The following is a 27,769-nucleotide window of genomic DNA, read 5'->3' as shown; positions in this document are numbered from 1 at the left end:
TTAGGATGAACTGGATGCTGCACCAGCGGCCCTCCTGGGTTGAGGTGTTGTTCTGTCACAGGATCCATGCCGGAATCTGCAGTATACAAAATGTAGGTGCTTCATTCGGCCGCTTCCAGTGGTATTTCATCTTTTAGCCTTGGCACTCCAGCGATGCTTTCTCTTCCACTTGGCATGATGGCCACATTTGCCCCAGGTTGGATTCTGAAGGTGGCAGGCCTTACACCACAGCGGCAGCACAACGTGTGCGTCTTACTGCGACATTTTCCAACTGATGACATCCCCTTCGTCACCCTGTTTCTGTGTCTGAGACAAAATTATGCTCTTCCTTTGACAATGCTGCATCCTTTAATGGTTGACATATATTAGATACCTAATGAATTTGCTGACTGATCAGCCATCTTACATGGTCAATCTAAGGGAAATTCAACCCTTAGTTTATCTTTTTTTTAAATTTTTTATTATGTTATGTTAGTCACCATATAGTACATCATTAGTTTTTGATGTAGTGTCCCATGACTCATTGTCTGTGTATAACACCCAGTGCTCTTAGTTTATCTTTAATCAAGTCTCTAAATCCATAAAGCTCTATGAAATACCCATTTAATATAAGGGAAGCTATCACACTGATGTACATTAACACAAAATTAAAGGTGAGGGAATAACCACTTAGGGGGCAGAGAAAGGCAGGCACAAAACAGGGGATAAATAAGCTCAATGGGGAAAGAGGTATCAATAAAGATCTGAAGCTTCAGCTAAGGTTTGGCACAAATCTGGCTTAATGGAAGGAATAAAGTCACCCTGCTCTCTGAGGAAAAAATACAAATTTCCCCGCACTCTGTTTCCAATTGAGGCAAAATAACGCTGGTCTTTTCTTTTTTGTTAACCTGATCATGCTTCAGACTTATGCTCAATTTAGAGAACTTGATTACTCTTAAATATGGTTTGGCAATAGCATTTTCCATCTTGCTCCCATTAACTGAGTATCTGCTTTATATTATTTTCCAAATTTGTTTTTAGAAGTTGAATGCCAACCAATTTCCAACGTAAATATTAAGCTTTTATTTTCCTTCTGTATTTCTGAATACCTCTTCCAAATTATTTTTGAGGAATTATTTCCTTCTGTATTTCTGCTACCTCTTCCAAATTATTTTTGAGGAATCATTAAGTGCTTGATCCATATTTTGTGCATATGATAAATATTTCTGAGAACTTATAATAGGCATTTTTTTGGTGTAGAGAAGTATACAGGGCATTTTCCTTATACACAGTGACACGAACAGGTAGGTATACAACTATTATTATAAAATACTATGGAGGGTGATTAGAACTATAGGAAGATTGTAATTGATATGCCTTTGGAGCACAGTTAAAGGAATAATAAATTGTCTCCAAAGAACTGAATATGGTCATAGAGAACTTTTGAATGGGGCCTGTCCTAAGTAGCTACTCAGCAGGGCATTCAAGTAGATAGAAAGGCATGATAGCCAGCACAGAGGTATAAAAGTGTGTTTGGATAAGTGACTTCTCTGGTGTGACAGGAACACAGCGTGGAAGATTACGGGTATGAAGCAGGAAAAAGAAGCTCAAAGCAAAGTGCACAGGACATTGAATGACTTTCTAAAACTTAAAATTTTACTCGTGTGTATGTGATAAAGTGTAAATGCAAATTTGGATTTTGAAATAAGATTAATTTGCAGAATTGTTTGAAAATTTGGGAGAGAAAGAGCCCAGTTAGATGGCCACAGTTTAGGAAAGAGAGATAGAAGGCCTGAACTTTGGAGAGAAAAAACTCACATGCATTGCTGAGCTCCTACTAGGCACCTGGCAATGAGGGGGGATGCTGGAGAGAACTGTAGAAGGTATGAGTTAAAACTTGCAACACCCTATGAAGTAGGCTCTTCTACTGAGTGAAATAATAAAAACAGCAATACTGACCTGTTCATTAACTAAGTGCTCTTCATTTTAAATCACTTAATCCTCCCAGGAACCCAAACGGAGGCCCAGAAAAGGTAAATAACTTGGAAAGTTACATGGTTTCTAAGTGGCAGAACCAGGATGCAAACTCAAAAAGCAAAGTTCCAAGACCCTTTCTTTTAAACTTTTGCTGCCTAGTGGAGAGAAAGTTATTTGGGCATAAGGCTATGGTGTTTCATGGCTTGACAGTGAACATGCTGGGGTCAATGAGGATAACATAGGAGAAGGAGTAGAGACATAAATTGCAAAGGAGGTACAGAGTTCCTTTAAACTGATTTTTATTCTTATTTTGTACAAATTTGAAAAATAAAATTATTTAATAATTTCTAGCTTTATAATTTATCATTTTACTATCCAGCATAGTGTAATGGTTAGGAGTATGAACTCCAGAGAGCGAATTCCCAGAATGAGTTCTGTCTTTGCCAATTACCAGCCGTGTAACCTTCAGGAAGTTATTAACTGCTCTGTGCCTGTTTTCCGTCTGTAGAACAGGGATATCAAATATAGCCCATTTCAGTGTACAGAGGAGTAAATAAGTTAATATTAATAAAGCAATTTGAACAGTGCTTTGATTGTACCATATTAGCATGAGTATTTTTTAAATAAAATTACCAACTAAAATCTCAATTATAGCATTCACTTTCATTAAATAAAATTTTCATTTAGAGTCAAAGAAAAAAATTCTCTATTTATGTACAGACATAACTAATGTATAACTTTGGAGTCGGGGAGGGTGATGTTTATATCTTAGCTAAAAAAAAAAAAAGGAGCACTCAAACAGAGGTAATTTCTGTATTTTTTGATTCTGTACTTCTGCACTGACTTTTTCTTTTCCTGGGAGGACCTAGGACTACCTTACTGCTTGCCTAAGAGGTTTAACAAAAGTACACATTGTATAGAAATGCTTAATTTTGTAAACAATAACAGGCATCTGACGAATTTCTGCAAATATCTTTTGCAGAATGAGCCTGAACTGATTATGGTTACTGGACTGAACTTTGATATTTTATGATAGATAAGTAAGCAACTTGTTTCTTCAACTTAAACTGCACAGAGTCATATTCTGCTTGCTAAAAATGGAAAATCTAGTATTTTTCATTTTATGAAATTCTTTCTTTTTTTTTAAGATTTTATTTATTTATTTGACAGAGAGAGAGAGACAGCCAGCGAGAGAGGGAACACAAGCAGGGGGAGTGGGAGAGGAAGAAGCAGGCTTCCCACGGAAAAGCCTGACGTGAGGCTCGATCCCAGAATTCCGGGATAACGCCCTGAGCCAAAGGCAGACACTTAACGACTGAGCCACCCAGGTGCCCCATTTTATGAAATTCTTGAGTTTATCTCAATTTCAGCATGTTTGGGGAAATACCCATATACATAAAATAACCTGACAGAATTTGAGTGGACTTTTTTCCAGAATGTTTCTCCTCAGTGGTTGATTTAACCCAATAAGCCTCATAATCTCTAAGGTTTTTAGAGTTAATACCTAAATAATCAGGTTTCGTGATGAATGCTTGCATTATATTTAAGAAGTATATTTTTAGACTCTATTGTCAAAATTAGTACAAAATGCAGTGGCTCAAGTATGAAGCAATCCTTGTTCTGTGCAGAATGACAGTGTAAGTCAAAAAAGCAAAGTTTGCATGCTTACTTTCAAATTATTTGGGATGGTCCTAGATATTATAGATTTTTTTTTTCTTCCTTAATGCGTTTCCCTTACAAAGGGAAGCTGGCTTTGGACTGGTAAATGAATCAGAAAAGAAAACCTTGGGTGAGTCCAATGAAGTCCTTTTAAAGCAGCTCACCTGCGGCCCTGAAAAAGGTATTTTTAAATCTGCTGGGGGGACGCCTGGGTGGCTCAGTTAGTTAAGCGTCTGCCTCGGGCTCGGGTCATGATCCCAGGGTCCTGGGATAGAGCCCAGCATTGGGCTTCTTGCTCAGTGGGGAGTCTGCTTCTCTCTCACCCTCTGTGCCCTCTCTTTCTCTCTCTCTCTTTCTCCCTCTGTGCTCTCCCTCCCTCCCTCTCTCTCTTTCTCTGTCTCCCTCTGAAATAAATAAAATCTTTTTTTTTAAATGGGCTGGGAACATGGACAAGCAGCTCACTCTCATGCTAGACAGAACTGATTATCTACCCAGTTTATTATTTTCTCCTGTTACTTTGTGGTATCATGACTCCATCCAGCAACTTCCGATTTCCTTTCCTAGCATAAAAAAAATCTGAGTTCACCTATAGGTTAATAAATATTCCTACAGGTTTTCTTTAGTAAACAGTATTTGAGGCAGAGTTCTGATGAAAGTTTTCAATGTCTAAAAGATGAGTTATCACTCTCATTTGCAATCAACTTTTAAATCCAATCTTAGTGTGTGTCATTGCACTACCATTTAATTGAAATATATGTATTTGCAGTAAAGTCATCAATTTTTCTAAACAGAATAAAATGTTGCTTGAAATACTAATTTTTGATACACAATGATTTAAAATAATTCTACTGTGAGAAATGCAGGATCTTCCAAGGGACAGATTTTTAACTTCTCCTGCCTCATCTAGTTTTAAAAGTGTGCCTTGGGTTAAGTTGATACTAATAAATTCTAATTTTTATCCTTTAAACATTGAAAACTCATAATTTTGAAAGAAATATTGAAAGATTTTATTTTCACTGATGGGGAATGTTTGAGGGCTGTAATTAACATAGGCAGACATGAGAGGATAAAATATTGAATACAAAGAATTATAATCTCCAGTCTTTAACCTTCAAAGGTGGATGGATCCCAAAGAAGATCCCTGAGTAGTAAAGTAGATCAGTGGATGGAGCTGCAAACAGCGAAAGCTGAGAGTGAAATTATCTTATGTGAGAAACAAATGGTCAGGGAGATATATGGATGTGGATTAAAAGCCCAAGATGATGTTGGAAATGCTCCAAGAAGGGCAGAGTCTGGAAGCAGAATAAGAGTACAGAAGAGATATAGCAAGTACTCAGATGTTGGGCAAATAGAGTTTTAAAAAGGATTTTAAAGAAGTTTTTTTTTTTTCTATACCTATTCTAACCCTCTCCTCCCCCCTATGACATATTCAGAAAAATCTTCAGTCCCCTGTAATAATGTTATTTTAAAATTTTATTTTACTTGTTGTAAGAGTGTAAATGCTTTCCTTTCATTTATTTATTAAGGTATAATTTATACACAATAAAATTGACTAATTTTAAGTGTTGGGGAAGTGATGGTGCTGAACAAATGCCCTACACTTCTTTGCTTCCAACTGGGATAGGTGTGAAGGGCCACATCAGCTCTGGAGCTCCCTGGATATTGTGACTGAACTGCACTTCCACTTTTCCCCCTGTCCAATCCCGCTTTCTTCACAGCCTTCCAGGAGTGGTCCAGCATGTCCTCTCAATAAACCTCCTGCACAGAAATCTCCACTGCATTTTGTTTTCAGGAAATCTGGCCTGAGGGAGATGGCATTAGCAAAGGTCCTAGGAAGCCAACTCTAAAGTGAGAACTGGAGGCTTGACTCACTAGCCACCCAGATGTGGATGAAGACCCCTCTCTGGCAGTCAACAGAACACTGGTAGCCCTTGGTATTCTCTAGTAGGCAAGTGTGAAAACCCTCACTGGCGGTAAATGGGGACAGGTGCCTGTGAACAGAATGTAAGGCATGTCCCAAGCATTTGGAAGGTACGGGCGAAAGTAGTATTTTTAACAACTATGAAATTAGATGGCTGCTGCTGGGAGCCATCTGATGCATTAGAGAAAGAAAGAAAAGGCTGAAGGTGAATAGTCACCAACTTAAGAAGAAATGTGAACGTCAGAGGGTTTGTTTCTTTGGCTGCCTATAAAGAGATCCCCACCACCTATAGCTAAAGTGCAGAAAAATAGAAGATTGGGCCCAGAACTTAATCATAGGGGTGGAAATCTCTGGAGAGGTTTGACTTCTCAACCCTAGCAAGTTTCCCACACCAAGATTAGGCACTGGTGGGTAAAGAAGGGAGGCCTGAGATTTCAGATAGGGACATCTTATTTTAACTTCGAGATCTCTGAAACTTCAGATCTCCCTGAACCCTCTGAATCTGCAGAAGCAACTCAGTCTCTAGTTTAAATATTAGTATTTCCTCTTGACCCTTGCTTGCAGGCAATGCAGAGGCCTCTGACTTGTAAGGCAGGATATTCTGTCCTACAGAATGCACCCTTCCTTCCCTACCTGGCCACTGGACCCATAGTTTGAGTCAAATGTCAGTATAACGCAATTGAAGCAGTTATCGGACTTGCTAAGAGAGGAAAAGGAATACATTCCAAAGAAGCTTTGGCATCTAAGTAATAAGTACTAGAGAAAGAGGAAAAAAACATTTTCTGTGTAGGGTCAAGAGAGACATAAAAAGTTCTCCCAAATATGAGATTTAATATTTTGGCAGAGACCCTATGAGATAGTGTTATTAAGCTTAACTAGGATGGCCTTGGGAGTTTGGAAAAAATGATCACCTAAGCTACATGCTGGAGAAGGGCTAAGTCTTAGTTTGCTCAGGCTGCTATAAAAAACACCACAGACTGGGTGGCTGAAACAAGAGAAATTTATTTCTCACAGTTCTGGAAGCTGGAAAGTCTAAGATTAAGGTGTCTACAGATTCATCTCTTGGTGAGGACCCTCTTCCTGGTTTATGGACAGCTACAGTCTTACCTTCCCTTCACATGGCCCTACCTCCTAATAACATCACACTGGGAGTTAAAGGCTTCAAAATATGAATTTGGGAAGGACACAAACCTTCAGTTCATAACCGTCTCCAAATGCTCAAACAGAGGTCGGGGTGGGGGGGAAGCTGTAGCTGCTATTATTAGGTAAGACTGGAAAGCCCACAAGCCAATTATTATGTTCTGTGGGAGTGCCTAAAGGACAGTCCATTCATCAAGGCATAAAGATACATGTTAGTGAGAGTTAGCCGGGATCACTGAGAAGGGTTGTCCTCCATCGGCTAGGATCATCATAGAAAATGCTGTTTCAGAACAGAGGTCCCTGAAAGTAATAAGGATCCTGAGATAATAGCGTCCAGCTGGTAGCCCTTAACCATCAGAATTCAGGTGGGAGCAATTACCATAATGAGTAGCAAGGTTTGAGGGGCAGCCTGTGATCCTGACCCACAGAGAACTATTGAAAAAATAGAACACAATGTTCTGAGGCACAAAATAGTCTAGAAGCCAACAGGAATGTTGCTGAATATGTACAATAAAAATTTTGAAGATGGACAATGAGAAGGCTGAATCCCCAATAAAATGTCACATTCTCAGATCCAGTCTCCAGACACGAGCAAACTCTATGACTGAAATCCACTGACTGAGGAAGAAGCATCAATTCCCCAAAAGGAAGGATTGTACAATATGACTATAAGTGTGGATGACAGTGACAGCCCCAGTGCTTTTCTAAAGAACCTCATGACCATCTACCTGGCAACTATGTGTTGGGAGAGAGGAATAGGGATTTTAGTGCTAGGACAAAATGTCTCGATCAATACTAATAATACAGGTCCCAGAATGTCATGATGGTGCCTCTGTTAGACAGGTGTATGTGGACTTGATAATAAATGAAGTCCCGGCTTACAATGTCCTCAGACTCACCAAATATTTTTCCCCTGCCCCCCTCCATCATTGCCCCAAGGCTCTGGACAAATAGAGTGAAGGTGGTCTTTTGAAAGTGCAACCACAAGGTCGGCTTTCTCCATGAGGACAAGGTACACATCCTAAATTAGTGAATACTGTTTTGTTCCCAAATGGTAGGATGCATGGGTACTGGAACCAAAGGACAGCAGTACTGTTACTCCCAGTGAGACAGTTGAGGAATTTGTACTTCTTATTCCCTAAAATTTAGTCTCTGTGGGCCTAGGCTACTGGAGATGATTTTGCCTCCCCTTCTGGGAGGAAAGGGGAACATCTGACAATGTCTATAGACATTTTCAGTTGTCATAACCAGAGGATGCTACTGGTGACCAGTGATTAGAGGCCAGGGATGCTGCCAAACCTCCTCAATATACCAAGAGTTCCCCATAACAGAATTATCTGGCTCAAAATGTCTATGGCAGCAAGGCTGAGGAACTCTGATCTGAACATCCAGTTTCCCAGAGAGGAAAACACTTCCACGAGGGGAGAGGGTTAAGAGTTCCACTGAACCTAAGCTAAGGCTACCACCTGATCACTTCAGGATCTGATGCCCAGAGAAAAGCATCCAAACAAATGGAAAAAACGCTGTCTGGTGTAACTGACTCTGATCATCTGGAAAAGGCTACTGCTGTATCTCAGGACAAAGAGGTCTACCTTTGATCTAGGTGCTATCTCCTGCTACTCCTCTGACCAGTTCCGATGACAAATGAAAAAATGCAGCAGCCGTGGCCTGATAAGGACATAGTGACCAAGGGCTTAGGTCTGGATCGCCTCACCAGGTATGCCACGTGGAGTGGCAGAGGTGCTGTCCACAGGCATGGGGAAATCTAAATGAAGGAGACGATGAGTTTCTAAATCAGTCTGGAGCAACAAGGAATCGAATCTCTTCCACTAACCTTCAACTTTAAAGTTTCCGCAGGAGATGAGACATACCAGAATCCTGAGAAAGCTGTTCCCTGACAGGATGAAATCACAAGAAGTAAATGGATCTGAGCAGACAGCAGTGACCCTTGATGTGCCATTCATAAAGGTCCAAGGTATCTAATCTCCCAGCTGATAGGACTTGGGCTGCTGAAGTCTCAAAGCTGCATCCACCCTAGCCACTGCCCCTCACATTAATGTAGGGGTGGGTGTACAAGGCCTGGTACCTCTGCCGCCTCAGCAGACGGCTTTCAGTGTAAACTGTGGCACAGCTGAGGTCACTGTTTCAACTGCATTGTGACTGAACTTCTCCCTCTGCCTGATCCTGCTTTCCTTACATCTTAGAAGTGCTTCTCCAAAGGGCACTCTTGCATAAACCTCTGCATGAAAATTTCCATCTCAGAGTCCACTTGCATGTACCCGATCTAAGTCAAAATTAATGACAAGATTCTGCAAATTAAGATGAGGAAACAGTGCTCTGAAAATTCGCATGAAGGAGGTACATCTAAAAATAATGTACCAGATGAACTGAAAGAGTTTAAAAATCGTTTTCGTCATGAATAAAAGGAAACAGAGGCTCAGTATCAAATGTCACAATAAGCTGAACAAAGCAAGGATGAACGAAATAAGAAGAGAATGCAAATAAACTTATAACAATAGCAGAATCAGAGAATCAGCACTACCATTAACAGTATTAAAAGCAAAATTCAATTGCTTTATACTTAATTGGTAATAGCAATAGAGTCAAAAGCGTTGGATGAAAATAAAGATAATAGAAGAAATAAAAGTGATGAGAGAAGATTAATGATGCATGGACAAAATATAGACACCGAACTACATAAAAGAGAAACCATAAATTTAAAAAATATTTATGAAAAACTGGGATTAGAGGTTAGTGAAAGAAGTTTCAAAAGAGAAAAGAAAAAGTGGCCCCAGAGATAAAAAGTATGTCACAGGAGGTGCAAATAAATCAACTTAGAAAATCTTAGAGAATAAAGGATGACATGGTTTAAGATGAAGTTGAATAATTACACAGGAGCTAGAATCTACGGGGCTATATGAGCTCAGTTAACTCATTTAAAGTTTGAGAGCAAAGGAGGCTACCAAGGGCTATGAGGAGGGGACAGATATGCACAGATTTTCCTTTAGAAGGGTTTGTCTGGCTGTAGAGTTAGAGTGTGTCTAAGTTTTCCCCACATTTTATTGAGGAAAATTTTAAACATGTACAAAAGTAGAACAGAATAAGGAGACCTCACGTTATCTTTTATCCAGCTCCAAAAGTCAGCAACACAAGGCCAATCTTGTCTCATTTCTATTCCCTCTACTCAACCTCCCATATTAATTTTAGAAAAGTTTCACGTAATGTTAGCAAGGATGAAGTAAAAGATACGTTTATATAGGTTCTTGTTAAAACTATAAATTGGTAATATTTAATTGTTTACTATGTAATGATAACCTTACAGTTACGTTTAAATATTTCATCTGTTAGAATATATTTTAATCAAATACAAAATGTGACAGATTCAAGCATAAAGGTGCTCATACAGTATGAATATTCTAGGACACTTGGAAAATAACTTAAAATTTCAACATTAGGCATGCTGTTAAGCAAACTGGAGGCCCTCCATGTGATAGACTATTAGAAGTTTCCCTTCACATTGAGCAACACTGGGCATGGTGCAATTAGATGCCCTGGAAACACTGCCTCAGACTCAAGCCTGCCCTCAAATGCTCTGAGAACACAGTAATGCTTAGGACGGGGAGGCATGCTTGCCATCTGCGGGCATCATGGAGGCCAGGCACCAGAAGCCTTGCTCTGAGAAACAGTCTACCTTGGATTGAGGCGGACACACAGGGGAAAAACGTGTGTCCTGACGGAGCACCGCCTTGCTAAATAAGCAGCCTTCTACTTTAAAACTTTAATCTTCAGCAGTGCTGAATTTGATGAACTTCCTCCAAGGTTTAAAAGATATTAGAAAAAGTAATTTGAAATTTAACTCTGACTTATCCTGTTGAGTTATTTATGTTGTGTCTCATAGTTTGTGTTTTATAACTTTGCTTTTCGTCAGAATTAATAAATTAAAAAACAATCAGATTTCTATGGAGATTCCAATGTAATCTGATTTAGTAAGTGAAGAACTGAGCCTAAGAATCTAGATTTTAAGCCAGTTGCCTAGCTTCTTTCTATTCAAAGTGTGGTTCTTGGACAAAGCAGCTTGGTTTCTCCGGGCACCTTTTGAAAAGGAGCCCCATCCTAAACTTTCTGAATCAGAATATGCATTTTCATAAGATCCCCAGGTATTGCATATACACACTAAAATTGAGGACTGCTGGTCTGTGGATTCTAATAAATAGCCCAGTTTGCTAACTAGATGATGGAAGTTCAGGGAAGGACGAACAAGACATAGCTTTTGGTTATGATTTAGTTGCATGTGCCTCAAACATATTTGGTCTGTTCACCTTTTTGTCAGGATAACCTATGCATAATTAAATTTGGGGAACTGTTCACCAATAAAAAAGAAATCTTTTGCCCTAGAATGAACCTATGTCATAACCACAGAAGCAGTAACTATTGTACACAGTTCTTCTCTATAGGATATTTATGACCATGTATAATATGGAATGCATCAAGATAGCCACAGAACCACTTGAGTGAACTAAAGTGGAGAAGCTCAATTACAATACTAACAAAAATTACTAGGACATAACTCAAAGCAACATGTCTTAGCTTTGCTATATCTGGCGGTAGTAGCAGCAACAAAATAAAACTGGTCACAGGCTCTTTATCCCACGCAAATGTAAAAAAGATCAAGAAGCCAAGAGCAACAGACTTTGAAATTTCAGCAATAAACCCCTGTATGGTCTATTCATGTTTATACACTGTTAAAAGGACTATTTGTCATGCATCCCCAAATAATATCAATACAATACACCCCATTTTTTATTACCAAAAAAAAAAAACAGACAATAAAACCAATAAGCAACAGAGACAGTGTGGTGGAATCAACTTTTGAAATCATTTTAAGAAAAGCAAAATATTGTAATTGCATCATGAAATCCTGGCATCTTTTAAAAGAATAATTAGCACACTCAGTCTAGATCTGATAGTCACATCACAACATTGGATAGATCACAGCTGGAATTCTACTTGAAGGATGAGAAGAGATGAAGAGAATCAAACTGCTTAAAGGTTGTACCATCAAAGGATTTAAAGATGTATGTCGAGTGATCTGGAAGTAAATCTGAATCTTTTCTTATATCAGTCCATGTGGGTTTTTTTTTTTCTGTTTTGTTTTGTTTTTAAGACTTTATTTATTTATTTGAGAGAGAGGGTGCGTGCACACATGGGAGGGGAGAGGCAGAGGGAGAGGGAGAGAATCTCAGACCACTGAGCGGGGAGCCCAGCACCGGGCTTGTCCCAGGACCCTGAGATCACAACCTGAGCTGAAACCAAGAGTGAGAGGCTTAACCAACTGAGCCACCCAGGCGCCCCTCAGGCCAAGTTTTTATATTCAAGTTTCTTAACTACTGATGTCATATAATTTATTTACACAGAGGTAATTTAATGTTGATTTGGTTCTCTACCCCACACTAAGAAATACATATTTCCCTAAAGCAGAGGACATCAGTGGCCCATTCTCATTGTTTTATGAGACCAAATTACCTTAAGCTCCTTAACAAGATGCTTTTCTCTGGCTGCCTGGGTTTATAGCCATTACTGAGAGAGAGAGAGACTAGAAGAAGAGACAGAGGCACAGCAGTGCTGCTCAGGGGATGGTGTTAGTGCCCTTGTGTGTATCACCTATTTTCACACATCTATTAATCACAAGCAAGAAAGAGGCTTTCTATAAGCAAGTACTAGGCAACCATGTTTGCTTGATAAGAAACAGTAACATCAACATCTAATAGTTGAACGAGAGTTATGCTAACAAATGAGTTTCACCTTATTTTAAGATAAATTCTAACTTTTGAGAGATTATGCTAGTTTTTTCATAGGAAAATAAATTAACGTAGTATACATGATCATGGATTTAATGCAGTTTCTAGTCAGAAACTAATGCTGAATTTATTACTATTATTATTATTATTATTATTATTATTATTATTCCTGTGGAGTTTACATGGCCTCAGGTGGATTCTTCTCTGCAGTGATATCAAACATTTGTTATTATACCAAATTGCCACAGCTTACAGAAGAGTTTGGATGTATTTAGCAAAACAAAGTCCCCCAAATATATTTCCAGTCAGATAATCCCTGCTTCACATTGTAACTGCACCATATAAAGAGAAACACATACACACATAGGGAGATGCGAACATACAAATGTACATGCATACATATGTTCTGGAGTACATACTTGCCCAAGAAAATATCCAGGAGAACAAAAGTCAAACAACAAGCTACTGCAGAGGTTTTTCAATCCTGGATGCACATTCATATCACTCAGGGAGCTTTAAAAATTACTAAAGGCTGGGCCCCACCCATCCTAGAGAGCTGAATGCATTAGTCTGGAGTACAAACTAGGCTTTGGGATTTTTACCAAAGCTTCCCAGCAATTCAAATATACACCTAAAAGTTAGCAGCTATTGAGTTAATATGATCACAAAGTGTTTTGATTTTCCTTCCTTTGAACAAATACACCAGTCGGCCTTCTGTTTCTCAGAAATTATATCCCTCCTTCCAGAACAAGAACTACTGATCCATTCATGAAAGCTTTTTCTCTTTTAGGACTGACTTGAGTATAGTTTGGGAGGGAGGGGATGAAAAACACCACAGAATGCAGGTGCATGAGCCATAGTGACTTTGACTTGGTCATCACTGTACCCACAATATCTCCAGGTGCCTATACATACTAGTCACTCAATGAATATTTAATGAATGAAGGAATGTTGCTGTTAAAATCACTTTGGCTACAATCCTGTCTCCCAAGAATCTCTTTTTTGCTGAAAGTTACAGGATTCTCTGCTCTCTATTCTTGCTGGGTCTCTTGCTATGTATCTCTATCATTGTAACTGGAGAAGAGATTTTTGACATGAATGCCTTGCAGCAAATTTTCTCCTACATCACTGGGAGAAGCTCCAAATGCAGAGTACTGGGCCTTGCTCCATGGCTTATTGCTGAGAATGGGACAACTGGTCCAAAAGAGTCTATCTAAATCCTTTAGTTATTTATTTATATTTATTTGGTAGTGGAAGTTGCATTCTACAGCAATGTCTCTTAAATGTGGAAAGTGCCTGGTTTTCTGAATTTTTTACTTCATATGAGAGACTAAAGAAGGTGGCCTGTGAAAATGTTAGCTGCGCTATGCCATGTGAATGATTCAAACAGAGTTACCAAACTGCTGAGAGCCTAAGCAATGGATACCAGCACCACCCATTTGGCCTTAAGGACACCAAACCCTTCTGAATTTCCACAATACTCAGATCCAGTGTCACCAGCAGTTAAAATAAAGACAGTAACAATAACTAACAAATGAATTGTCTTAGTATTTTGGGATTAATCTGTAAGATTCTAGTCGTAGACATGATATAATTACATAGACAACATTTTGAAAAAGAGCCCGTATACTTAACGTTTTAAATACCTGCTGAGACTAACAGTGTAAATCATGTTTTATCAGTGCATTAATTCTGATAGTCTATCTTAACGATTATATGCATTGCATATGTCAGACCGTATCTCAACTGACTCCAACCATTCAAGGGTTTATCATCATAATCAGAATATAATCTACAATTCTTTATGTGTCTTGCAAAATCCTATGATCAGATACCTGACCACATCTCCAAGTGTATATTCTGCCACATTTCCCCTTGTTCAGATAGTATCAGGTCATCTACTACTCCTTAATCATTCCAAGCAAGATCTGTTGTTAAGGTTTTTGTACTTGCCATTACACTTCATGGAACTTTGTTCCCTTGGATAACCAAATGGTTTACTTCATTTATGTCTCTTCTCAAATGTAACCTCATTATAGAGTCCTTCTCTACCCATGTGTGTAAATTACTACCCACATCCATCAGCCTATACCCCTTACTTAGCTTTCTTTTTCTTTGCTTATTTATAGCAAGTTGACACCTTACGTATTCACTAGCAATCCCTGCTCCAATATATAGGCATGAACACACACACACACACACACACACACACACACACACACAAATGTGAACTCTAATTTTTTTCCACTACAGAATTCTGTTACTTATAAAATTACTAATTTATTGTATGTACTCAATATATATTGGTTAAATGCACACACAAAATGACAATAGATCACTAGAGATGATTTTTTAAGATGTAAAATTTAGGAGCTGTTGGTATCCATGTTTCTTAAGGGCCCAAATTCTTTAATTTTACAGTTTAAGGACCTGACAGATCAATAAATATTATGCAGCTGGCAAAAAGAATGCCAGGTTGGCTTCCAGATAGGTTTTTATCCAGATGATAAATCATTTTTGATGTACATGCAATGCACTGATTCAGAAAATCTACATATAAATACATAAATGACTTTCATCTCTAGTGTTTGTAGTATTTGACTTCTAAATTATGGTTTAAGATCTTAAAATATGGGAATTTTCAATTGTATTCAGTATCTTATTTGCATTATCAGAATATGTCACGAGCTAAAATACAGAGTGAAATACTTACATAGAAAATACTCATGTTATATGCTGAGGAAATTTATGTTGCAAAGCAACCAAGAGTTAATTAATGAGTGGTGATCAGTTCATAATGTATATAAATATTGAATTACTATGTTATATACCTAAAACTAATAAAATATTGTATGGCAACTATTCTTCAATAATAAAAGGTTAATGAGTGAAAGACTTGAAAAATTGGGGGATATAAGGAAATTTCAGATAAATTCCTGACTTTCAGGTAGCTTAAAATCTGTTTGTGGATGTAATACATGCACAGGCTAAAGATATTACAGCGCAAGGTAGAAACTGACAAATGACTGGTAGAGAAAGCAAGTTAAACACTGATCACAAAAGACAGGCTGCGGCTAGAAAAGACTTCATAGAGAAGGTAGGATAGTATTGGTGTTGGCCATGAAATATAAACATTTTCCTAAATTACTCAAAATGAATGCCAAGAAATTAATAGAACTGTTCAAAGCTAAAATAGCTAGAAAAAAAGAATGAATAATATGAATAAAACTTTCTAACCTAGCCAGGATCACATGTAAAACTCCAGGTGATTAATTGACTACCACAAAAGACAATAATTCCTATTTACTCTAGACATAAAAAGTTACTGCTTGCACAGCTCCTTCTCTTTTGAAAGGGAACACATACCTTTAATGTTTTAAATGCCTGCTGAGTTGACTATAACTCACAGGTATCAACAATGTTTACCTTTCTAATGAACCCCGAAAAGTGATGACATATCAGAATAATGTGAACAAACTGCCCTTTTAATGCTTACAATAGTGAATGGGTCTGAGCAATTTGCATTCTGGATCAAACAGAAAAGGAAATTATTTAAAAACTGCCTGGATCACTGACATGAATATAACTTCAGATTCGATCCTTGTTATCCGAAGAATCTGAAAGTTAGTCTCAGATTGTGTTATGTTGCTATCTTTTTATTAAAACCCCTGATGATTACATTAATAGGGCAGTTTTCTTTAGGCACTGATTTATCATACATCCACCCCAATCTATTTGGTGTACTATTTCTATACTACATTGTTGTTTTCACCTGTCTGATTTAGAACCATTTCTTTTCTCCTGCCTGCTCCAGCCCTGCCTCACCTCCAAACACCTCCACACACAGACCTGTACATTAGAGCAACAGACGAGCAAATAAAATGGTTCCGTTTTCTTTACAACAGGAATTAGCGTAAGGTACATCTCAGGTACTGTACTCACTGACCAAGGGAGAAACACACCTTAGATACTGAACAAAGTGCTTTTCATGGAAATAGGAGCAAATATGAAATTGTCAGATGAAGTGCTAGCTGCTCAGTTCCCTTCAAGGTGCCAAAATATTTGTCTACAATGGACTTCAAACGAATGATGTTTACACTCAAGTCACGTATATTTTTTTCTCTCGTCCTCCTCTGTCTTCACATACAATTTTTAACAAATCTGCCTGATATCCCAAACCACAGAAAATTAGAGACAATAAGTAGAACCAGGAAACGGTAAAAATCTAACAAAGAAATAGAGATTAAATCAAACTGAAAATTCTCAATTACAAGAGAAAGGGAGGTTCTGGTTCAAGATTGGTCACCTAGGAAGATCCGTACTCCCCTCCTCCAACAGACATACGGAGTCTATAGCTATATATGAAATAGTCCCCCCCTTTTTTAAAGATTTTATATATTTATTTGAGAGACAGAAAGGGAGAGAACGAGAGAGCACATGAGGAGTGGGGGTAGGAGAGGGAGAAGCAGGGATCCCACGGAGTGATCCCAGGACCCCAAGTTCATGACCTGAGCAGAAGGCAGACCAGACGCTTAGCCGACTGACCCAGCCAGGCCCGCGGAAATACTCTCCTTTGAAAAAGAAAAAGGGGAAGAAAAAACCAAAAAAAACCAAAAAACACCCAAAGGCCAACTGAGCAAAGACTACAAATCGAGCAAAGTGGAAAACAAACAAAAAAACACATCCAGAGAGTAGGAGAGGCTGGGACGATCTCGCCATAAACCCAGCCTCTGGCGCAACGACCCACCGTCAGGAGGGATCTCAAAACCCAGAGCTTCTCCTTGAGTGAAATATTTGAACCCCACATCCGGCGCCCACAATTTTAAGACCTGCATGTGAGACACCAGCGCCCAAAACATCTAGCTTTGAAAACCATCTCTAAGGCACCCACAAAGCTGTGACAAGCTGAGAAATGCCCCTCAAAAAGCTAACGCAGGTGGACTTACCTGTCTCACGGCCCGGCGCAGAAGCAGCTGATCCTAACCAGGAAGGAACGGAGACTCTTTTGCTTATATTAACGTGTTGGCCTGATGGGCAGGCATTTAATTTGATACACGTACGTAGGCGCCTGCTCCAACGCCCCACAGGAACGAAACCCCGCGGGCACCATCTTGACGCTCTCCTGCTCCCCCTAGTCCACGCTCCGCAGCGCCACGCTATCTCCTGGGAGGGAGCGCCTGCGTATTCTGGTGCGGCCCGGGGATACCCCTTGATGGCCTGGCTCTGGAGGCCTGGGGACCTCGTGTTCTGGGGTCCCAGAGCACTGAAACAATTAGAAGACGAGTTCTGGCAGGTTACTACCCTCAGGGCATTGCGAGGGCATTGAAACACTCCCCAGCCTTTCTGTGCAAAAGGCCTGTTTGCTTATTGGGGGTCTTGGCCTGAGCATCTAGGAGGGACCGGAGGCTGGTGGATATCATTTTTGTTCTCTCCCTCTGCCTAGCTCCAGGTTGCCCGTATCTCACACAACAGAATTTTAACCCTTGTTTGATGCCCTGATTTTTGTGGCTGCTGCCAGGGGACACCTCTACCATGGCTTGGCTTTGTTGGTAAAATTTCAAGTTTGGGGGCGTGCTCTAAAGGTTCTATATAGACTCCAATTAAAACATTTAGATGTGGGGCGCCTGAGTGTCTCAGGTGGGTAAGCGTCCTCCTCTTGGTTTCAGCGCAGGTCTCAATCTCAAGGTTGTGTGATTGAGTCCTGCCTGGGACTGTATGCTGGGGGTGGAGCCTGTTTAAGATTCTCTCCATCTCCCTCTCCCTCTACCCCTCCCTGCCCCCTGCTCATGCTCTGTGTCTCTCTAAAAATAAATAAAATTGTCTTAAAAAAAAAACACTTTTAGATGTTACATAATTTAATGTGTTAGGACATCCTGTGCACAAGTTTCTAAACTGTCTTTCCCATGTTCTAAAACATTTCTCAAAGACGATTCAGGAGCTCCCACTAGAGGCAAAGGTGGGGTTAGTGGCAGTGAATCAGGAAATCCCTGGCCCCAGAACCTTGCTTCAGTCGGAAGAGGACCATTCTGGGGTGCCTGGGTGACTCAGTCATTAAGCGTCTGCCTTCGGCTCAGGGCATGATCCCTGCGTTCTGGGATTGAGCCAGCATCAGGCTCCTCCATTTGGACTCTGCTTCTTCCTCTCCCACTCCCCCTGCTTGTGTTCCCTCTCTCTCTCTCTCCATCAAATAAATAAATAAAATCTTTAAAAAAAAAAAGAAAAGAAAAGAAGAGGCCCATTCTGTTACTTCCAATAGTGGTCTTTTCCTGTTGAATTTTGCTCAAAGAAAAGATTTGTGCCAGTTTTGGACCTCTAGAAATCAGATGCTAATATGGAGCTTAGAGTGTAAGATATTGACTGGAGGAAATATCTGTAGAGGATAAAAGTGAGAAGGAACAGCAATAATGGATGGGATGTGATATCAAAATCCTCAGGGAAGCAGATGGCAAGATGGAATCAAAAATATCAGAATTTTATAACAAATGCCTGTGTGAAAGGAAATAAGCAGGTGCCTGGAGAAGGCTGGGAGAGTCATCAGACCATAATGCAAGTCCTATACTAAGGGAAGGCAAGAGGGAAGGTTGAAACGAAGCATCTCAGACAGCTGTGCAATCTAAGAGAGGGGTCAGCAAGGTTCCAGAGAGTTCTGAAGCTAAACTTAACCTTGAGAGGAATGTCATGTCTACCAGGAATGGGCCTAACTTATCATCTCAGTGATTCGCGGGCAGCATCCTGTGGAAAGTATAGTAACCTTGCAAACTTGGCAGTGGCTGTCAAGGCACAGCAGATGGAGCCCTTGGTCAATTAGTCTCCTAGCTGTTGGAGGTCTGTGAGGTACATTCTCCTGGCTGCCACATGGGTGCACTCCAGACCACAATGTTGATCTGATACCAGTGAAGAAAGAGAGGGAAGGGGAAAGGATTAAGTGGTAAGATCCTCGAACTATAGTGCAACTCTGAGAAATTCCCACCAATCTGATGGAGAGATTCTAAGCAAAGATTATCTGATGGAGGAACAAAATTGCCCTCATGAGGCACAAATAACACAGTTCTTGTTCTCCCACTGTTGTCATTGGAAGAAGCCCAGGAAGAGAGCAGCCTAGCAGATTCTAAAGGTGCAGCAGCTGGAGGCTGTCAGCTAATTACATTCCCTGGAGAAGGTTCTCTCTTGAAGAAAGATCTGGATGGTGAACTTTCATGGCTGCCTCAGAATTTCATGGGCAAAAACTATTTGAAATTAATGTGTCTAGTCAATCCCTGATTTTACAAATTATGAAATTTAATAACTAAATGAAATGACTTTGCAAGGTCACATGGTTAGTTGCTTCACAGTCAAGGCTAAAGACAAAATATCTTTATACTCTACACAGGATTATTTCTACCATACTTCCATGCATTTCCAACATTCAGTTCCACAATATAGCAAATTAGGTTTCCATCTTTACTGTCACCAGTTACAGCTTTCAAATAATTACAGGATGAAGAAAAATCCCAATATGACTTGCATCCCAACTTAATCTTTCTTTTCTTCACAAATTTTGAAACTGTTAATTAAATTCTCAGAGAGCACGTTAAAGTCAATAGGTAAAAGTGGTGTTTTCTTGTTTTGTTTTAAAATTAACTTCTTTTGATTTGCAAATGAACAGATAAAGCCAGAGGTGGAATTGATTTTTCTAACTTGGTCTGAATAGTGAGTGACCCTACAGAACAGTCCAACTGTCTATCAAGAGAGAATCAAAGGAAACTACTCACTTCTTTGGATGTGCTTCTTTTCATGTATTTGAAGATGCTTCTGTTGACAAGATTACTTGTTATCTGTTAACAAAAAGAGAGTAATAAAAATCACTCATCTACAGTCCATTAACCAGCACGTACTCTTCAAGCCCTGCTTCTGGAATGTGAAATCACAATTTTGTGAAAATACTTGGCAGTGTTTTCTTTTTCTCTTTTTTAACATGCAAGACAACTAACTACAAAGAATGTTGAAACTTGCATAAAGCAAATTCAAGAAATAAAACTTAAAAGGTGAATTTCAGTGCTGTTATTTTCTGATATCGAGTTTTCCTAAGAAGTTATAAAACTAGGTTCATTGTCCATATTTTCATCTTTTCCTTTTTCAGTCAGTATAAGTGCTATTTGTTTATTAAATTTGCTTTATTTTTGTGTATTCTAGGGTAGCTTATAATAGTTTACAACTTATTGCCAAAACATGAAAAATCCGACCTCTCCTATGAAGTCTTTTATGACTACTGCATGCTCAGTGATGTCTTCTCCTTATTGTTTCCACAAGAAAACAGAATTTAAAAAGTCAACATCGTAAAGTAAAACTGTGATTACCTATATCAAAAGCGCTAATTTTATAAGAGGACTTTTGCATTATAAGAATAATGTATAATATTTTTTTTTCTAATGTCAGAGTTTTGGCTTTATAATCTATATGATTAGACAGTAAGTATTAATAAAATATTGGGAGCTGTGCTACAAAATAGTAGTTTTACAGAAGAAATTTAAGACTTGCTTTGGATTCACTAAAGTCTTAATCACCAGGATGTCAGATCGAAAGCGGGGTTGGAGACTATCCAATCCAATTTCTTCCCTGTGCATCCTTCTAGAAAATAGCCAAAAAATTAGCAACCACTTGAGTCAGGAGCAACTCTCATTGTTAGAGAGCATCTTCCTTGTGTAGGCTGTGCTCATCTCATCCTCTGGTTTAATGTATTCTCTGAGAAGCCTCTCAAAATTGTTTTAATCCCTTCTTCCATGTGGTAGCACTTTGACATCAAAGCCAACTCTGATGCCTCTTGCCCTCATGCCCTAGCCACCCAATTTTAGCTAATGTATACTAATACAACTTTCTTTTAAAATTAAATATTTTGTTACTGTGGCTTTAAATTCTGGGTTTCATTAAAAGCCTTGCCTAAAGGAAGAGCATTTGGGAGAGTAGATAGAAGTTTTTATTTCCATGACTGCTTTAAAAAACAAGATTCTTCATGAGCATCAAAGAACAGGAAGAAGTTTAGCGTCTTCAAATCCTGTAGACTCCAGAGTGAAATCTCTAGGGAAATTACAGGGGAAAGATAGAAAGGGATGAGCTTTAAAAATAACAGAATCTGATAATTAGATTTAATTGGGTCACCTCCTTACTATCATCATAATCTCATCTCTCATTTAGTGTTATTACACATAGCAGGTGAAATGATGAGAACACTTTTGTAGTGAACAAACCGAAAGTCAGTCAAAAAGTGAGAAATTAAAAAAAAATAAAAGAAAAAAGTCATTACAGCCATTTTGAAAATTAGCTTATATTTTTGCATATATGCATTCCTACTTTCCATTATGTAAAAACTAGAATTACATAGATCCCAGATAATTGTGAATGGGATTTTACAATTCTAAGCAGAAAATAAAACTAAAACTATGATATACCCTTTCTAATCTGAATGTTTTAATTATTTTAAATAACAGAGTCATATCAAAGTTCTACAGAAATTAAATTTATACCAGCATATATGAAATCTAAAAGCCACGATTCACTTTCAGCCATGTTCTAGTAATATTCCTTTAAAAACTGACCATTCAAAATTAACTTCTAGGAAGCTGAAAATATGTGGTTCCTGTTACATAGAAACTTATGGTGAAGTTAGAAACATCATCTGCAGATGTCTTTATGCACAAAGGGACAATATGGTAATTTGTCAAAGTGTATACTATACATCCTGCTCTAGATTTTTATTTTTTATTGCATATTACCTCTTGATTATGTTATTTGTAACCAGTTTTTGTGATTTTGTTACTATTTAGCACTTTGACTTAATCAATTCTTAAAACTCATTAAGGTGCACAACAAAAGGGAAAGATTTGCTATGTTATTCTAGAGGTATTATGCTTGTATATAATATTCCCAAATCTCACCAGAAGAGCAAAAAAAAAGAATAAATGCTTATATGAAGCAAAATTATTACCTATATTATTATTCGAGCTTTCTACTCCATATATGCAAAATTATTCCACTGAAAATAGTAGAATTTGTGCAAAATAAAGTAAAAAGCTTATTAAGCTGGAAGCTGAAATTTTCTAATACATTCTGTCCTAGAGTGGTGTATAACATCTCCTATTTTTTTTTTTAAAGATTTTATTTATTTATGTGACAGAGAGACAGCCAGCGAGAGAGGGAACACAAGCAGGGGGAGTGGGAGAGGAAGAAGCAGGCTCATAGCGAAGGAGCCCTATGTGGGGCTCGAACCCGGAACGCCGGGATCACGCCCTGAGCCGAAGGCAGACGCCTAACGACTGTGCTACCCAGGCGCCCCAACATCTCCTATTTTTATTTTGCTAGATTTCTTCTTATTCATTGGTTCTGGAAGTAACACCTGGATTTATTTTAGGAATCTGACTTCCTCATTCATGTGGCTTTAATAGAAGTTCCAATTACTGAACTCTGTTCTGAATTTTAAAAGTGAGGATTCAACTCAGGCTTGGCCAATGAAGTACCTTATCCTTCAAACACATTATTGGCAGAGATCTGACAAAATCTCGAACTTTTATACAAAGACACTGGGAAAGAGAAAGTATTTCCTTTCTCCAGGATGGCTGCCTGAGCTGATATAAGCTTGGGCCTGTCAGAGGCCATGTACTGACAGGGTATGAAGTAAGTCCAAATGCAAAAGCAGGAGCAAGGAGGCCAACTGACAGGGAGAAGTCTAGGAGAAACATACATGAATGAGAACCTGAGGACAACCCTAAGAATGGGATTGCTTCACAAAAGCACCAATAAATCCCTTTTTTCTTGATTTGATGTCTTTATTTTGCAACTACAAAATCCCCACAAATACAAGGTGCAATGAAGTAATAGCCTGCAAAGAAGAACGATGCATAATAACTTGTTCTACAGGTAAATGTAGATCGTAAGTTTACAGTCATAAAACAGTGAAGAGTGACATTTTGTTAAGGAATTGACAAGGCAAACCAATGAGACAGAAAATACTGCATGGAAATGTAAGGAATTGACAAGGCAAACCAATGAGACAGAAAATACTGCGTGGAAATGATGTGTGTGTGTGTGTTTGTGTGTGTGTGTGTGTGTGTGTGTGTGTCAGAGACAGGAAGAGATTGGGAGAGAGAGAGGAGAGTGGGAATTGCTACATATCAATAGAGAATCAGTTGAATACTCACCAAACAGTGCTACAGTATTTGTCCACTTGGGGACAAAAAATCAAGTTGTATACCCACACGATATACTATGTATCTGTGTGTGTTGTTACATAATAAATGTGTGTTTACATGATAAAATTTCAGCTAAAATGTTACAATAAAAATTGAAAATGGACAAAATCTGTAGGTGAATATTTAATGGCTCTACGGATGGCAAAAGACATAATATTCTGAAAAGCAATGGAAATTTAAAACAAAGAATTTCCACACGTGAACATTGGAATGTCCTATAAATCAGAAAACTCAAATCAAAAATAATAAATGTTACTAAGCAAGAGATTAGACAATTTACTAAAGAAACAACAATGACCCATAATTGTACATGAACATTCAGTATCACCAATACTCAAAGAATGCCAATAAAATAACCAAAAAAATAAAAAAATAAAAATAGAAATAGCATGATGAGAGGATGGCAAAGAGGGTATCTTAATACATTTCTCCTTTTCTGGAAGAAAATCTGCCTCTTTCAGTAAAATTTCTTAGCTTTCACAGTCTTTTAATGACCTTTCTAGGAAACCTCTCAAAGCAAACTTTTCAGTTATTTTCTGCATATTTAAAATAATAAGACACAATAGCAATCTTAATTCTAAGATAGTAATTCAATTATAGTACATTCACATGAAGGAAGATTTGGAAGCTAATTAATTTTTTAGAACATGGATAAATGAGATGTATGCAATAAAGAAAACATAGGGCAGGTAATAAAACCATATATTATTACTCTTATTTTATAAAAGAAAGAAAAACAAGAAGAAAAGAAAAGGGGGGGGGGGGGAAGGAGTCAGAGAAGGAAGGAAGGGCAGGAAGATTTTCCAGAAGAAAAAATGGGAAATTACAAATTTCGGATAAGGGAGCTCATTATAAGAGATTCACCATAAAGGTAGAACACCTTGGAAAAATTCCTTCAGGAAACTTATCATAATTTTTTTACAACCAGTTGTGTTGTTTTTTAATACCAGGGCTAGAAATACAACTTCTAATTTTTTTCAGTATCTGCACCATACTCAAGTATTCTTAGACATTACTGGGAAAGTAGGTTTTAAAAAGTTTGCAATCATTATTTTAATTTCAACTTCAGTTTTATTTACATAAGAATGTCATTAAATTTAGGACTTTAAAATAATAACAGCGGTTGTGAATTGCCTACTTACGTTATAGTTATTTATAAACGAGAAAAAGGATAAAAGAAAGTTCTCAAACCCAAACCACCAAAAAGGCAAATTTTCAAGGCTTTGAAGAAATAGTGAAGAGGAAAAAATGTCTAAATAATTTAGTCATATTCTTCCATACTTTAACATGAATTCATTCAATATTTATTAAATTTTCAGAGAGTATGGTTTGGCAAAAAATAAGCAAGGGGCTTTCTTGCCTTCCAGTTTTCTTGGACGTGAGCAGAAGCTGCAGCAGATTTTCTTGCTGCTGATTTCACAGGATACTTTTTCTTCCTATATATATATTTTTTTCCTCCCAACCTTTATATTGTGAAACAGCTTGAAATAAACCAATATGAGCATCCAGATGAAATTTAAAATCACAAAACAAGTTATCTGCTAAAAGTATTTAGAATCGTTTTTGCTGGGCACAAAATAATGCCTGGCAGTTTAAGGTCAAACTCACCAAGTCATACTGTACTTGGCAGCCTCTAAGATGGCCCTTAAAAATCCACTCCTCCCGTGGAGAAAGGGGAAGCCTCCTACACTGCTGATGGGAATGCAAACCGGTACAGCCACTCCGGAAACCAGTATGGAGGTTCCTCAAAAAGTTGAAACTAGAGCTACGTTAGGACCCAGCAATTGCGCTACTAGGTATTTACCCCAAAGATACAAATGTAGTTATCCAAAGGGGCACCTGCACCTATGTTTATAGCAGCAATGTCCACAATAGCCAAACTATGGAAAGAGCCCTGATGTCCATTCACAGATGAATGGATAAAGAAGATGTGGGATACATATATATATATATAATGGAATATTATGCAGCCATCAAAAGAATGAATTCTTGCCATTTGCAATGACGTGGATGGAACCAGAAGGTATTATGCTAAGTGAAATAAGTCAATCAGAGAAAGACAATTATCATATGATCTCACTGATATGTGGAATTTGAGAAACAAGGCAGAGTATCATAGGGGAAGAGAGGAAAAAATGAAACAAGACCAAACCAGAGAGGGAGACAAACCATAAGAGACTCTTAGTCTCAGGAAACAAACTGAGGGTTGCTGGAGTGGAGGGGGGTGGGAGGGATGCAGTGGCTGGGTGATGGACACTGGGGAGGGTATGTGTTGTGGGGAGCACTGTGTATTGTGAAAGACTGATGAATCACAGACCTGTACTCCCGAAACAAATAATACCATGTGTTATATGTTAATTACATGTTAGTTTTTTTAAAAAGCCAATAAGTAAATAAATTAATTTTTTAAAAATCCACTCCTCCTGGTAATGACAGCTTTGTATAAAACTCTTCTCCTGAGTAACTTGCTTCCGACCAATAAACTACAGCAATGTTGATAGGATATGACTTTGTGCTTAGGTTACTTACAAAAGGTTGTGACTTCCACCTTGATAGCTGACTATTGCTTTTGGGGCTTGCATTCTTTGAGGATGCAACTTGTTATGTTGGGGAACTGAGGACAGAATCTAGCCAATATTCAGAGAGAAACTGAGGCCCTCAGTCCAGCATCCTGAGAGGAACTGAATATTCTTGGCATCCACAGAAAACCTGAGAGTTGTGCCTTTAGGTGAGATGGCAAACCCTGAGTCCACACCTTAATTTCAGTCAGTCTTGTGAGAAACAAGGAGACAAAGGACCCAGCTAAACCGTGCCCAGATTACAGACCCACAGGAACTGTGAAAGAATGGGAGTTGTTGCAGTCTGCTAATTTGTGGGGTGATTTGTGAAGCAGCAATAAATAATTAATACACAAAATTTACCTTCATCATGAGGAGTTCAAATACACAATTGGTATAGTTAATACACTTATGGTGTTACCCAAGATCACAGGTTTCTAGAAATACTGAATTCAATCGCTTCTATATAGTTCATACAAAATGGATTCTCTATTTTCTGAAAGTAGCTTTGCTAGTTTCATCTGTTACGGGTGAAATTGAAGAGGTAGAGAAAGGAAATTAACGTTAAGTTTGAAGTTAGATTAGAAAAATTTCCTCCAGAGTAAACATAGTGCACTGTACATATCTAATGGAATTATGGGATTTGTTTAACCATAATTGAGATGATAGCCAAAATATCCTATAACCAGACAGACCACCCTCATCCATAGAGTATATTCATTCATTCATTCATTCGTTTTTTCCACTAATATTTATTTAAGTATATTCTTTTTATCAGAAATTCTTACAGATGTGTGAACCACACAGGTAAGCAATACACATGATTCTACTTACCTCCAACTACAACTACAACCTTTGAGGTTGAAGGCCATTGCCAGAGTTGGAAACTGTTTACCTAAGTCCACATCCATAGAAATTCCACTGACCATTTGGACTGTGGGATTTGGAGCTCAATGGCCTTGATTTTTTACTTCCTAATAAAACTGAAGTTAGATATTCGTACATAATCCTTTTCTTCACATTGTTTACTTATAATATTTATCATGAAAGATTCATAAGTTATGATAAATCATTCTTCAGTTGGGGGAATGTGTATGTACATTTTTTAATCATGGTAAGTTAAACACATAAAAATTTTGTGTTTTTTTCATGTAAAATAAATTCAAATTTGCTATTCATTGTATAGAATCAAAGAAAGACTATACAGTTTCTGTATTTAAATAAAGTCTAGATTGTGAATTTTGAATGAGTTCTAGAATCAATTTTGGAGGCAAATTGCAGTTTTGTCTTTTTCTAAATATACTCTGCATAGTAACTATTTCAAGTTTGCTGACTATTGTCATTGCCTACAGATATTTGTCCTTTCTCTATTTAGTATATGGGAAAAGTATGTATATGCAAAAAGATAGATTTTGCTTTAGCCATCACTTTTTGGCAGATCATGGGGCTACTGGCAGTAATAGAAGTTAATCTAACCCCTATTTTTCCTACTTCATGCTACACACATGTGAGGGA

At 38.2% G+C, this 27,769-nt stretch overlaps 1 pseudogene; it reads right to left on the bottom strand.

The window, feature by feature from the left end:
• Window positions 1-27,183, bottom strand: LOC103658780 (annotated as a pseudogene).
• Between the last annotated feature and the right edge of the window lie 586 nt (window positions 27,184-27,769).

The sequence above is a fragment of the Ursus maritimus genome, unplaced genomic scaffold, assembly GCF_017311325.1.
Source record: "Ursus maritimus isolate PB19 unplaced genomic scaffold, ASM1731132v1 scaffold_3, whole genome shotgun sequence".
NCBI classification, from domain to species: Eukaryota; Metazoa; Chordata; class Mammalia; order Carnivora; family Ursidae; genus Ursus; species Ursus maritimus.
This window is presented reverse-complemented; position numbering and strand designations above follow the sequence as displayed.